Source organism: Rhinolophus sinicus, linkage group LG13, assembly GCF_036562045.2.
Source record: "Rhinolophus sinicus isolate RSC01 linkage group LG13, ASM3656204v1, whole genome shotgun sequence".
NCBI lineage: Eukaryota > Metazoa > Chordata > Mammalia > Chiroptera > Rhinolophidae > Rhinolophus > Rhinolophus sinicus.
In genome coordinates, this window is record NC_133762.1 from 17462986 (window position 1) to 17477331 (window position 14346).

Below are 14346 nucleotides of genomic sequence, written 5' to 3' on the forward strand. Positions count from 1 at the left end.
TGGGATGGCTGAGCCACCCCTCCTGGGGTGCCCACTTGGTGCCAGAAGCTGGGCCTCCAGGAGCTCTAGCACAGGTGGGGGAGATGAATGCGGGGGCAGAAAGCAGGGAACAAAGCAGCCCCTCTCTGTGAAGGCTGGGTACCTGCACCCAGCACCCTGGGGTGGACTTGTGCTGCTGTGGGTGCAAGTGGGCAGCCTGGATTTGGTCATCAGAAGTCACCCTCAGAGCCAGTGCCAGCAAGGTTTGGGAGGGGCAGCCTGGAGTCACACTGCAGGGCCTGGACCTGGCTGGCTGCACCTGCTGTGCTGGGAATTAGACAGTGAGGGACTGAGAGGGGCCGAGGGGTGTTGAGGGAGAGGGTGAGGCTGAAGAAGACCTGCCCAGCCCAGGGCCCAGCCCCACCCAGCTGGGGGAGAGGTTTAGACTCATGAGCTGATGGCCAGCATGGGTCCATATTTATTCCTCTGTTGTCAGCTTTCTTTGGGCTTGCCTGTTCCACCAAAACTTTATTGTCACCAGGGAGTCCTACCATGTGAAATTTCATGCTTAAAAATTTAGCCGTGAAAGCAAACACTAGCGCCGCTCTGCTGGAAACCAGCACAGCAGGCTCTGGGCAACTCGTGGCTTACGCTAGGCACTGCTCCTTAGCAGCTGGGTGTGTGTGTTAGCTTCTCGGTGCCTCATTTAGTCCCTGGATAAGTGGGAATAGTGGCTGAACAGACGGATGCTCGTGGGCCAAGGCTGTTACTGATGACGCCAGGGCTGGCACACAGTAGGCCCTCAGTGAGCAGCTGTGCAGTGAACGCTATGGGCTGCGCTGGGCAGCACCTTCCGAGGGTGGAGGGTGAAGTGCCCAGGCCAACAGAAGTTGCTTCAAACCCACTAGATTAGACCAGGTTTGTTCTCTGGGAGACGATACGTCCACCAGTGAAGTAAACACATCTTGGCATTGGGACCTGTGTCCATGTCACCAAAGGAAGTGATGGTGCCGGACTGTGTCAGACCCACGTGTGCTCACGGACGTCTCAGCACCCACGGTAATGCTGGGTCTGACCAGGAATGGTGCCCCCTGGCCACCTCTGTTGCGAGCACCCAGAGGGAAAGGCATCTGCTGGTGGTCACTGGGGCCTGTCCCTTTGCCAGCCAGTAGCCGTGGCTGCTCAGGACGATGGCAATGGCAACATGGTCCCATCTGGCCGCCTAAGCTCACTGTTTGGTTTTCAAACCCCTGACCTTTCTGCTAAGCTGGGCTTCTTTTCAAAGATTTCTCTTTGAGCCAGCCTAGGAGCTTGGGAAATCATAAAAGGCAACCTAGAACAAATATTATGACAAGGCATTTGCTTAAAACCACCAGGGAAATGTCACTTGGAGGCCTTGTCCTACAAAGTGGGCGGCAGGCCTGGTCCGGCTCCCTGGCGGCTGGCTGGGAACTGCACTTCTGTGCACCCAGGAGCCTGGACGTTGCAGCGGCGGCTGCCAACTCCTCGGGGGCTGGCCCCCCTCTCTCTCCTGATCCCCCAATGCCAACGTTTCCTAAACAGCCGGGGCCCTTTCAAGAAAGAGTTGGTGGTCACTCGGGAGGGCCGGGCACCGGATGGGGTGTGTCTGTTGGTGAGTGGCATACCCTTGGCACTTGGAGGGCTTCGGGGGGGTCTCACCCTGCAGCTCTGTGGCCTGCGCTGCTCCAGGGTGGCTGCTGAGCCTTGGGGATCTACTGCCCGGCCCTCCAACTGCTGCGTGTGACAGGAGCTGGCCTGGCTCGTGTGCAGCGAGGGCTGAGATTCATTAATGAGGGTCTGCATTTTGGGACAAAGCAGGAGTTTTGGCTGAGAGGGCAGCAGGCACAGGGGATGGCCAGGATGGCTCCAGGTTTCCTTGAGTCCCTGTGTAATGCAGGCGATGTGGGCGCCTGTTTGCTGAGCAGGGGAATTACCTGTGTCCTGGGGTGGAGATCAAGTCCCAGAGCTGCCAAAGGAAAGATGCCTGGATGGCCACAGCCAAGGCCAGGTCCTTGTTTGCTGGCTACTTTGTTCCCTGGGTGCTGCCTAGTACGTGGGTTTTTGCTGAGATAGAAGAGAGAAGACAATGGACAGCGTGGCAGGAATGTACAATGCCTCGGTCGCTGCTTCCAAAGGTAGGGCTGCCGTGCCGAGGGGCCTGAGACAGGTGGCCGCATGCCACCCATGCTGTCCTCAGGCCCGCAGCTGTGGGAGGGGTGGCTGGTCAGGGCGACGAGCAGTGGTTGCGATGAGGGCTTGACTTCTTTGGCTACGCGAATTCCGGCCTTGGAATCACAGTGCCAGCGGGTCCCCTCCACCTTGGAGGTCCCTTTCTTTCCTCTGGTCCCTGTGGCATGGTTGGGCAACTCTTGCTAGCCAGAAGGCTTTTTCCTACATTTAAAACAATGTCACAACAATGCCTGTATCCCTCATCTGTTTATCTATTGCTGCGTAACAAAATACCCCAAACGGAGTCGGTCAAAATGACAAATATTGTAATTATCACCATTACTGTTTCCTAAAAGGCTACAGGTAGGAAAGGGCAGTGTAGGTCTGTTTACAGACAGCAAGGAGACGTAATATGCATAGCCTGTAGCATTTAGCTGTACATTTTCCCACCCGCATAATGCAAATTACCCACGTCCCAGAACGTGCAGTATTCCCCAGAAGTATTTAAAAATAGAACAACATGTACACATGTCAGCAAAGTGCGAGGACCAGTGGCTGGAGGGAGGTGGCAGGGGCTCCTTCTAGCCTGGGTCCTCCTGGGCTCACGGCAGTTTGGGCTGTTGGTGCCCCGAGGCCCGGCCACCCTCCCTCACATTTCCAGGGGTCCCCTCGGCCCTTGGCCACAAGGAGGAACCAGAAGAGGGACAGGGCGTGGCTGCTGAGAGTGCCGCCTGCTACCGTGGGGTCTGGAGTGGAGGTGCACGTGTCCAGTGTTCCCCACGGCCCCGGCACAGGTGTGCGGACTCCCAACGGGGCTGCCTCTCCGCTAACTGTGCATTAGAACAACTGTGGGGGCGGCCGGATGGCTCAGTTGGTTAGAGCACGTGCTCTGAGCAACAGGGTTGCCGGTTCAATCCCCGCATGGGCCAGTGTGAGCTGCGCCCTCCACAGCTAAATTGAAACAACTGCTTGACTTGGAGCTGATGGGTCCTGGAAAAACACACTTAAATAAATAAAAGTTTTAAAAAACAACAACTGTGGGCGCCTTCACAAAGAGGCGCTGCCCAGGCTCCCAGGGCTGGTCACCCCTGCGTCTCTGGGGACAAACACTGAAGAAGAGACTGCGTTTCCATTGGACAGAGGCTCTTGGTTCAGAAGTAGGGTCAGAAGGCCTGGCCGGCTGTGTGGGGGAACAAGAGAATGCTCAACGGATATTTGCTGAGTGAACGAATGAATGAATGAATGAATGATGGCACAGGGCAGAGCTGATAAGATGAGAGGAGAGCACTGGAGTCTGGTGTGTGGCGTGTGCCATTACGGAGTCACCAAGCAGCACACCTCTCCCCTCTGAGCTGAGCTGAGGCCACAATGATTGGCTGGCCCACCCAGCCCCCTGTCCACTGCAGGCAGAGGGGATCCCACCTTTGTTTCCAGGGCAAAGCTCCAGGACCGTGGGTGAGCTCCGAGTGGGTTCCCTGGGCAGCTGAGAAGCACCCTCTTCTTGTCCCGAGGTTCCCGTGGGAATGAGGCCAGAGGGAGGTCTCGGGCGACTGGCCGAGGGGGCTGAGGGGGCCGGACGAGGGGGCCAAGGTCCTGGTGGCTGCAGCTGTTTGATACCTGGAGGTGTTAAAGGGAAACGTGGGGTGAGAGAAGGAAGTGCAGGTGGGAGAAAAGGTGCCCTGAGGTTCCAGGTCCCTCCCCAGCCTGGACTGTGAAGACTACTTTCCCCCACTGAACACCCAGGGACGCAGGCCCCGCCCCCTGCTCAGGGCTTCCTGCCTGCCCACCGTCACTGCGTGTGCTCAGAGCCAGGTGATGCAGCTCTGCCTGCTGAGCTCACAGTCCACTGCGCGGAGCTCGTTTCAGGACGGAGAGCATGGGTGTGGTGGGAGGAGGGCTGGGGCCCGGCTGACATGGGGGCGGGGGCCGTCTGGGAGCAGCACGGATGGCCAGAGGTGAGGACGGAGCGGTGAGGCCAGAGGGGCTCAGCTCCTGGGACCCTGGCGCGTGCAGACGTGGGTTTTATTCTCGTGCGTCGCAGGGTCTGTGCGGAGGACGACGTGTGTAGCAGGCTGAGTGCCAGGCTGCAGCGGAAGGGCTGGCCCTCTGGGACAGCTCCAAAGCAGTTAGTGAGGTGTCTGGGAGGAGGGACAGACCACAGGGATGCCATGGCCATAGTCGTCCTTGCTTCCCCCACAGAAGCACTGCCCTTTCTCCTAACCATCGAAGCAATCTTGCCTAGCACTTTTCCAGAAGACGGGTTGAGCAGAGCACTTCTGAGTATAGTAAGATGGCAGCCACTGGCACTCGCAGCAGAAAGAGGCTGGGGACAAGCTGGGCAGAGCTGCACAGGTGACCTCCATGGAGGCCCTGGAGATCCAGCAGAGACAGTGTCTTGGAGGAAACGGGCGATCAGACATCTCCTAAGGCATCTCTTAAGGAAATAGAAAATCCAACTTCCAATACATGTTTCAGTGCGGCCCCATTTCCTCTAACTTATTCTGGAGGAGGTTGTGCTGCAACATGCATTTCTGGCTGATTGGCACAAAGATGCTTGTCAGAATTTCCTTTGAAGTGGCACAGGGACTTCTCTGCACCAGGTTTGAAACTGACAGAGTACCCCCAAGGCCATGGCCTTCTGGTTCCCCCACCTCAGGTCATGCTGGAAAGAGGGTCCCGAAGTGCCCGCCCCCGGGGAAGGCATTTTCTTTCGAAGATTTGCTCTTGAACAAATGACAAACACACAAACAGCACACGCAACGCAGAAGGCCAAAAAGTCCATCTGTTCAGTTTGTGAAGAAAAGCAGTATTTTGTTAGCTCTCATCCTGGGAAGCTGACAGTTTTTGCCTCTTATAAATTTACCAATTTGCGGTTAGATTTCCCAGGCATGCTCGTGAACACACTGGGTCTGAAAAGCGAAAGGGTTGCACTTGGCTAATATCGCTCTTCCACGCACTGTCAGGAGCCATGCAGAGGATAGGATGGCCGTGTTCGACAGCTGGGCGGAGGGTGGGAAGGTCCCAACAACCTGAGCGGGGCTGTGAGGGCCAGGAGGGGGGCCCTCCCCACCTGGGACCTTTTCCTTGCAGCTCTGCCAGGCACAAAGGGGCAGCTGTGTGTCAGCATCTGTCCTCTGCCCTTCCAACCTCTCCTCTGCTGGGGAGGGTGGGGAGGGAGATGGAGGTTGCACAATGTGACTTCTGACGGTTCTAGCACTGCCCCTTTGCCTGCAATCAAAAGCTCTAGTTGCCTAGAAATATTTAAATAGGAAAACGGTCTCTCATCTTCTAGTGACTTCATATGAGTCCCCAAAATAAAGCCTGAATTGGTGCCTCTTTTTTCATTCTTGCCTTGGAGCACTGCCGTTCTAGGCGACACCCACAGGCGAAGCAAAGCCAGGCGCCAGACGGGCCTAGGGCAGGAGACCAGGGCACCCTTGCAGCAGGACGCACGGTCCCTCAGAGGTGCCCCAGCTGGCCAGGTGGCCTATGAGTAACCAGGTGCCGTCCCGTCCCTGCAGCAAGTCTGGGACTCTAGCGAGTGATGGCCGGGCCGATGGGGCTCAGGTGGTCTCCTGGGTCCTCTCTTACCTTCACCTGAGTCTCAGATGTTGACACAGCCAGAGTCCATCTCCTGGCCTCCCCTGCCAGCACGCGAGCGCTGGCCAGGAGGTGTGCAGAGAAGGGGCCCCCACTCCAGCAGGCCCAGGTCCTCCTCTGGCTGCCACAGCCTGACAGGTCTTCATGGTGGCGGAACTCCGAGATGGGCACACTGAGCTCCCCGGGGGCTCAGGGCCGTGGCCCCTCACTGGCACCCCACTTGCATATGGGGGTCTGCTTCTGGGGGCTGGGAGCTCAGACAGCCACAATGGGAAGCTGTCCGCAGCCTCACTCAGGGTGGGTGAAGGGCACTCTGGGCGTGACAGCAGGACGGTCACATAGGATCGGAGGGACTTCACTGGTTGGTTGGACTGAATCAAAATGTCTGAAGAGCCGGGACCCTCAGCCGAGACAGACCCCAAAGCAGACAGATACCTTCCAGATACTCAGACTCGTGGAGGGGTGGGGCGGGCAAAGCCAGCCAGCGCCCGGCCCAGCGGGGCTCCGAGGGGCTGCTCTGGACCTTCTGATTCTCGGAGAGTTCCGGTTTCGGCCCTGTGAGTGCCCAGGGGCTACCAGAACCGATGACCAGCGCCCTGGGGACGCATCCTGTCAGTCTGAATGCGAGGTATATGTAAAGCAACCTCTCTCTCTGGGGGCACAACACCCCTGCAGAGGTGCCACACAGCCACGCCAGTCCCTGGTCACGGGTGGCCCTGAGGGCACTCGGAGTGGATGAGCATGGACCTTGCCTCAGGCCCAGACCTGGGAAAGCCCTCACCTGGGGCAGGGTCAGGGGCTGTGCGGACACACAGTCCACCCCTGGTGTGAGCGTGGGCATCGTGACGTCAGTACATGGAGGGTGTCTGGTTGTGTTCTCCTCGGAAATCCCACTCCACACGCGAGAGCAGCATCTGGGCAATCTGGTGTTGACACATCTTCCCTGGGGAAGGAGGCGCAGTACTAGCACGCGCGGGGAACGTGCTCCGGCACAGACGAGCGTTATAAGCAGGTTATGCGAGCCTCCAGCTGGGTCTCGGAGACCGCACGCCCTGCCGTGCACGGAAACACACGGCCCCTTGCCTACTGTCACCATAGGAGCCCCTGTGCTGGCCTTGTTCTGGGTGCTCTTACACGCAGGGGCTCCTTGAATCCGCACGCTCCCTCTGTCTCTCTACAGATATGCACACATGTGCACACACACACGTACACTCCGGCACAGATTGTATGTGAAATACACACCCACACACAATGGGTGTGATGGCTAGGGGAGATGGTATGCTTTTCTGCTTTTCTTTTGAAAAGAGCCGAGGCTGCTGGATGTCCCAAGTGAATAATCTTGCTGTCGATATCCTGAGTCTGGCTCCTGCAATCTTTTCCAAATGCCACTTTTGTTTAACAGCCTGTCCTCTGCCTGAGAAATCTGTGTCTCCTTTGTTAGTCTTCACGATGGGTCTGCGGGGACAGCTGACATCTGTTGGTCTTGCTTGTCCATATCAAAGGTGCCCCCACCCTCACGCCCCAGGCCTGCCCCTTCTGCTGGGTCATGTGGGTCTCTGTTCCTGAGACGAACCTGCATGGCCTGGGGAGGGCTGGTCTCACCTGCCCTGCCCCCAGTCATCAGAGCCACCATTCCCACAGCCTGGGGATGGGTCCCAGGATATACGTGTCATCCAAGGTGGACACTCAGAGTCCTTTCCGCTTGTGGGGAAGGGCCAGCCCCTCCCACTGGCTGCTAAGCTGGTTCTAGGCAGAGGTGAGGATGGGAAGAGGCACAGAGCCCAGATGACATGGCTTTAACCCCTGGTACCTGAAGCTCCCACCAGCCACACTGCTCTCCATCAGAACTCTGCTTTGACCTGAGTTTCCATGATTACCTGTGAGGTTTAACCCACTTGGTCCCTAAGTCCTTTATAAGTAGATGGAGAAATGGCAGAAAAGCATTGAGGGCGAGTCCACGGTTCCGTTTTTCTGTAACCAGCTGGAAAACGGAAATGGTGTCACAGACGAACAGGTTCTTGTCTTTGAAATTTCAAGGCTTGATGCTGATGACAGTAGGTCCTGAGGCGTTTGGGTCTGATGGGACCTGCGTGGAGATGATTTGCTGCTTCCTGTGACAGCCTCTCCAGCTGACTCACCTACAAGCCAAGTTCCTTCCAAAACAATTGTTTGAGAAAACAACTGTAGGCCCTAGTGTTGCTTCCTTAGAAACACAGAACTGCCGCCCGCCCCCTCGCCCCATGCTGGGCTGTGCCTGGGAGCGTGGAGCTCAGAGCTCAGAGCTGCGCCCCCATCCCCAGATCCCAGGCTTGTCACCCAGCGCTGGGAGGTGTGCAGGGCTGGCAGCTCTCCTGAGGGTCTCCTTTCCAATAAGGCTTCTGGGAACCTAGCTGACATTGCTGTCCATCCTCAACCCGTCTGGCGCCCCGGGAGCCGTGCTGTTGCCGTCTGTGTCTCTGGGGGTCTCCCCCAAACAGACTCGGGACAGGGAGTCACGTGCATGCAGCTCTGGGGGCACACAGGGGAGGCCAGGCGGGGAGGTGGCCAATGAGACGAGCACTGGGCACAGTGGAGGAGGGTGTCGGGACCTTGGACCCCACCTCGGCAGAGGGCGGGAGAGGGGCCTCCTTCCTCCAAGGTCACCCAGGTTCTGGGGGCTGCCTCCTCACCTGCCCCTTCCTGAGGCGTAGTAAGTACTCCCTTGGGGGACAGAGGAGGGGTGTCACCTCCCGCCCACCACACAGGCCTTGGTCTGCAGTTCCCTAAGTGCCCCTCACGGTCCTGGCCCTGAACGTTCCTTTGCTCCCCCTTCGCCTGTGCCCCCTCCCAGGTGTCAGCTCACGCGTCACACATCACAGCACTGCCCCCACGGAGCTCCTCCTCCTCAGCCCTGCTCACTTGGTAGGTGTGGACACATACCCTGGGGCAGGTCGGGACACTGAGGGGCGGAACTCTGCTGGTGGCTCTGTCCCTGGCAGCAGCACAGGGCCTGGCCTCTGGAAGATGCTCGGCAGGTGTTCGTTGACTGACCAAGTGCACTAAGCACGTAGTGTCACGTGGCTGCCTGGCCTTCTGCCACCTCCAGGGACCTCGGAGCTCAGGGGCCCTGCGAGGTGAGCCAGAGGCTGCTCCAAATTAGGAAGCGAAATGAAGACATTGTTTGGGGGACTTTTCTTGCAGGTGGTGCCCTCTTCAGCTGCCTTTTCTCTGTGGCCCTGTGTACTCAGGCCCCCTCCCCCTCCCCTACATCATCCCCCTGGTGAAATAGTGACGCTAATTCAGACTAAAAGGTCAATGACTGCCCCCCCTTTTTTATATCTGACTACAAAGGATTCTTTTAAAAATTAGAATAGAATAGAAAAATGTGAGTGTGGAATGGTGGCCAGCTGGTGGGGACAGTGTGTAGGGGCCAGAGCTCCTGAGGGCTCAGAAATGGTGCTGGCTTTTCAGGCAGCGAGGGGCCGGCCCCTCCCACAGCTGTGAAGGCTGCACGGAGTCTCCCACCGCCTCTCGCCGCGGCCACGGTGGGGCTGTTTTCTTCGTTCCTGAGCTGTGGAACATGACATTCAGTCACAGCTGGGACATGAGACGCGTAATAGACTCCGCGCCTCCACTGTTGTGCTGGGTAGACAGCGGGAGGCAGCAACTGCACTTCTCAGCTGGAGGGGAGCGGAGAAGCGCCTCATTCAGGCTGGTGCTTCGCAGAGCGTTAGACAGCTCTGTCATCCCGAGCCGGGAAGCTCCTCCTGGGGCTTCATTCACACAGACACTCAGCGCATTTCCCAGAAACAATGCAGGCACTCTCTCCCCACGCACACATCGCTCTGCCCAGACAGACGTAACTGGGATTACCACACCACTCTCAAGCCTGGAAGCTCACTGTGGGGACACAGCCAGGAGTGCAGTTTCCAGGCTCTCGCCCTCACGTGGAAAGGTGCTCACTCGGTTAGCAAATGGCAATCAACTGTGATTGGACAGCCATCAGCTGTGGCTAGTTGGCCATCAGCTGTAACCAGTGAGCCATTGGCCGCTAATATAACTGCCGTGGATACGCTAGCAGGAAAATGGGGGCTAACAAGAAGATGGTGGCTGGCAAGCGCGGATTGCAGTTAAGATGGTGGGTTGCGGACAGTGTGGCTCCTGCTTCCTGTGTCTCCAACCCAGCCACCAGCGAGAATATAGTGGTATGACTCCCCTATCTATGGCTCCGTGGGTGTTCCTTTTTGGCCTCACCATGTCCTGCGTTCTTATGTGGGGAGCGGGAGCAGAGACCCCACATGACACCCTGCATGACACCCACCTGCCCAGAAGGGTGCCGTCCCCCACAGGCGAGGGGAGTGTGGGGGGCCCACAGGCATCTAGGAGGAGGAAACCTGGAGAAACCCTCCCACAAGCCCTCCTTCCCGGCTAAGCTGCCAAGGTTGGCTAAGGAAGGCCAAGCCATTATCCTGTTATAGTGGAACAGGCTTATCGGCATGTGTTTTATAAAACCTAGTGTTTAACGAATGTGCCTGGTGTTCCCCAGAATGAAGCTTTAACCTTCACTGTCACTGTCTGTATCTGGCCCCTCTGTATGTTGGGTGTCGGAAACACATGCTATCCTTTCCAGAGGAGAAGGCAGGCAGTTCATCCTCCAGAGAAAGTGGCCTTGGAGTGGTCACGGGACACCGTCATGGCCTGGGTGACCTCCCCTGGGGACAGGCTGAGTCTCAGGCTTTCTGGGCTCGCTCTCTTTCTCCTTCAGATGACCCACCGTCCCCACACATCCGTCCTCGGTGGCACTCCCACCACCCCTGTTTGATGCTCTTAGACAGAAGAATGGTCACCCACAACCCGACCTCGTGTGCCTGGCCTGACCACCCGCTGACCCTGTCACTCGGAGATTTTCTGGGGAAAGTGGGAGTAAATGCACAAAGCAGTTGTCATTCTTGCTGTGCAAAGACACAGTCGTTAGCTACAAACCAAGTTCTTTGGGCCTTTGGGGTGAGCAGCGGAGGCCGGAGGCAGTTAGGGTCTGCACACACGTGGACGCACGTGCGCACAGACACACACACACACACATACCCTATTTGTTCTGTTTCTCTGGAGAACCCCAATTGATACAGGCTTGTTACTCAGCTCTCTGTGCCTCAGTTTCCTTACCTATCAAGCAAGGATGATGATTATTTTAATAATTTAAGGAACACCTATAGTGCATTGACTGTAGCCCAGGTACTCATCCAGAGTCCATAAACCCCAGTGAAGTTCGCTCTGTGGTATCCTCCCCATTTTGGAGGTGGGGAAGCTGAGGCACAGAAAGCTTAAGTAAAACGCCCAGGACCACACATGTCTGAACTCACATGATCTGCCCCAGGCCCGAAAGTCATGCTGCGCTGCTGGTCCCCTGCCTTGCAGTTGTGGGCACACGTGACACGCTGATTTATTAAACTATAGCTACAATGTATCTGATATTGTATCAGTCTCTGCTTTCCCATCTAGTGCTAGTCACTGTTCCCACCGCCCAGCAGCCTCCTCAGCTGGCTTCTGTGCTCACTGAGTCAGGGACCACCTGCCGGGAGCCCCCGAGAGAAGCCTGGGCCCGTGCCCTCCATGCACGGCCAGAGCGCAGGGCTGGGCCCTGCAGCGGCAGCTCCCCAGAACCTGCGGTGTCCAGCACCACTTGGAATAAACGATCAAGTTATGAATTAAACACAACGGAATGTAATTACCGTGGGAGCCAGCTGAGAATCAAATGCATTATACACACAACAGTCATTAAACGGTCATCACATGTGCCTTTCTAATGTGCTGCCGATTAGACTAAATCTAAGCAATTATCATCGGAGCAATTGCTCCCCACAGTTCATCTCTGTGTCCCCAAGGAGCTGTACAGAGAGGAAGTGCCTCGAGCCCGGAGGTCTCACCCACCAGCCCAGCTGATCCGTTAGGGACCACAGGCCTCCAGCCTCAGACCAGAGAGGGTCCACCTCAGGGTCCTGGGACAGCCTGAGGATGGCAGTCAGCACCGTGGTTCCTAGGCGTCCTCGGAGCTCTGCACAGACGCATCTGCTCATCCTCACCTGTGCTCACACCTGCGACCATGTGAATGCGCCTCAGAACAGGGTTCTCAGTGAGCACAGCCAGAGTCAAAGGCCACGTGGAGTGTGATCCCATTTATAGGAAAGATCCAGAGACAGGAGGTGGATAGGTGGCTGCCGGGGTAGGGGGCAGGGGCGGGTGTTCTTTCTGCCGTGATGAAAACACTCTAGCTGACGGTGGTGGCCCTCACACAACTCTGAAGGCACTCAAACCCACTGACTGCACACACTGACGGTTGAGGTACACGGCGTGTGAGCTATGTTGCAATAATGCAGTTGGAACAAAATGTGAGCTTTAAATAAGCACTCATCCCAGCCTGCACCCTGCTCAACAGCAACGCCAGGAGAGGAGAAATCCAGAAGCACTGGCTTCTGCCAGGTACTGGGTTCCCACACCATGAAGGGGGCCGGGGGTCTTCCATCGGGGAGAGGGTGTCCGGGAGCTAAGAGGGTCCCCAGGCACTATCTGTGGGTCAGTCCCAGCGACCCGCCGAGCTTCTGTCCCAGGTCCCCGCTGCCCTCCCGCTGGCCCAGGTTCCCTGTCTCTCAGTTCTGGGCCCAGACAGGCGCTCCATTAATTCTCGAATGTCATCCACAGGCCCGGGAGCCTGTCAGTTCCTGGCTCTCTGCTCAACCCCACACCCTGCCGAGTTCCTGTCAAATGGAGGTGGCTGGGTCAGGAGGCGTGGGCAGCTCAGTCACAGAAGTGTCACCCAGAGGAGTGGAAAGAAGAGAGCCAGCTGTGGCTTGTTTCGTGGAGGAGGGAAGACAGCTGGGAGTAGGGACCTGGGTCCTGCCCACGGGGCCAGTGGGCTGGGTTCTGGCTTCCGGGGAGCCTGACACCCAGGACCTGTCTATGCTGCTCCCTGGTGCCCAGCGGCTGCAACTGCAGGTCCTCTGAGCCTCCTGGCACCGCGGAGGAGAGGGCAGAGCTGGGGTGCTGAGCTCAGAGCTCACACCAGAGGTGGTGCCTGGGGAGCCCAGGTCCCGGGAGGAATCAGAACACAACCAGCAGATTCTGCCCGCCCCGCACTGGGGAAGGCAGGGTGCGCCTGGATCCCTGAGGCCATGGTCTCCCGCTTTCACTGTCCCCAGGGGACAAAGGGGCAGGGGTGCAATGAAATAGGGGGCCACTCGCACAGGACACCAGCCCTGGACACCCGAACTCACTGGGGGGGGGGCGGGGGAATGAGGCCCCTGCCTTTGGCTTCGTAGTGACAGGTACCAGGCGTTGCCAACGCTTTGAGACGCCTCCCGCTGGCGGTGCCCCAAACAAGGTCTTTGGTTTTGCTTAGATCTCGCTACTAAGAATGGTCTGCTGAGCACAGTCACGTCCTTACCCTCAAGGAGAAGCTGACAGACTCCCCTCCAAGGAGCCATAGGCGAGAGGACCCCTTGGAGAGCTGGGCCCTGCTCAGGGCCAAGTGGGACCTGGGGCCTGGGGAGGAAAACACCCCCAAAGACTGACTCTGACCCGGGCCTCTGAGGGTGTGGGGGACAGAAGACAGAAGGTATGGTCCAGACAGATGGTTCGTGGGTGGGAGGGAAGGTGCGGAGCCCAGGGCTGTCGCCTCACTTGAGGGCTCCATGCATGTCCTGGCTGGAGCAAGACGGTGACATGGGAGCCAGGGGTGTGGCAGCTGGACCACTGGGCAGGTCCTGCGGTGGCGTGTGCCCAGGGCTGGGGGACAAGCCGTTTAAGAGCTTTGGGGTGAAACGGGAACAAGGACCCAGCGTGGCCAAGGCACAGAGGTGTCACAAGGAGCAGGTGAGGAGGCAGAGGGGGTGAGGGAGGAGGTGCTCCTGGGAGAGGCGGGGGTGTGACACCTGGCCCTGGGGCAGCCCAACCACGGGTGTGGGTGCAATGGTGGGAACACGAGATGCCAGGTGAGGCCAGGATGGAGCTCCGGGGACTCCACCATTAGTCTCTCACCTGCTTGCCTGGGTGGGGTGGGGCGGTGAGGAGCCTCCCGGGGGCAGAAACCCACCCCCGCACCTACTCCTCCATGTGCCATCGTGTTGACAGCGAGCTCCCGAGCACATATATGGACACAGTGGACGTGGGAGTCGGTCATCGCCCAGCCTGGTGATCGCTCCATAAGAACTGGACATGTCCGAAGAGTAACCTAGTACCGGGCTCCTTTTGTCCTGTTTCTTGAAACACATGCACACACGCATGGGCGCGTGCACACACACGTGCCAGGGGCAGTGTTTGGCTACCTGTCCTAAGTCTCATGCTCCCAGATGGAGTCCAGGTCATTTACAAAAGGGAAGTGGGACCCCACATTGAGGACCCAGGTGGGCGCTAGACCCTGGAGGGAGGAGACTCTTGGTCACAATGGGGAGGGGGGTCACTGGTGGGGGAGGGGACACCCATCCAGAGGCCCTGGGCCAAGCGAGCGCTATTGACGCAGCCTGACGTACATTCACAAAAACTCACATGAAGCATGTGCAGAACTACCAAAGTTTGCATATTCATAGAATAAAGCACACTGGGAGA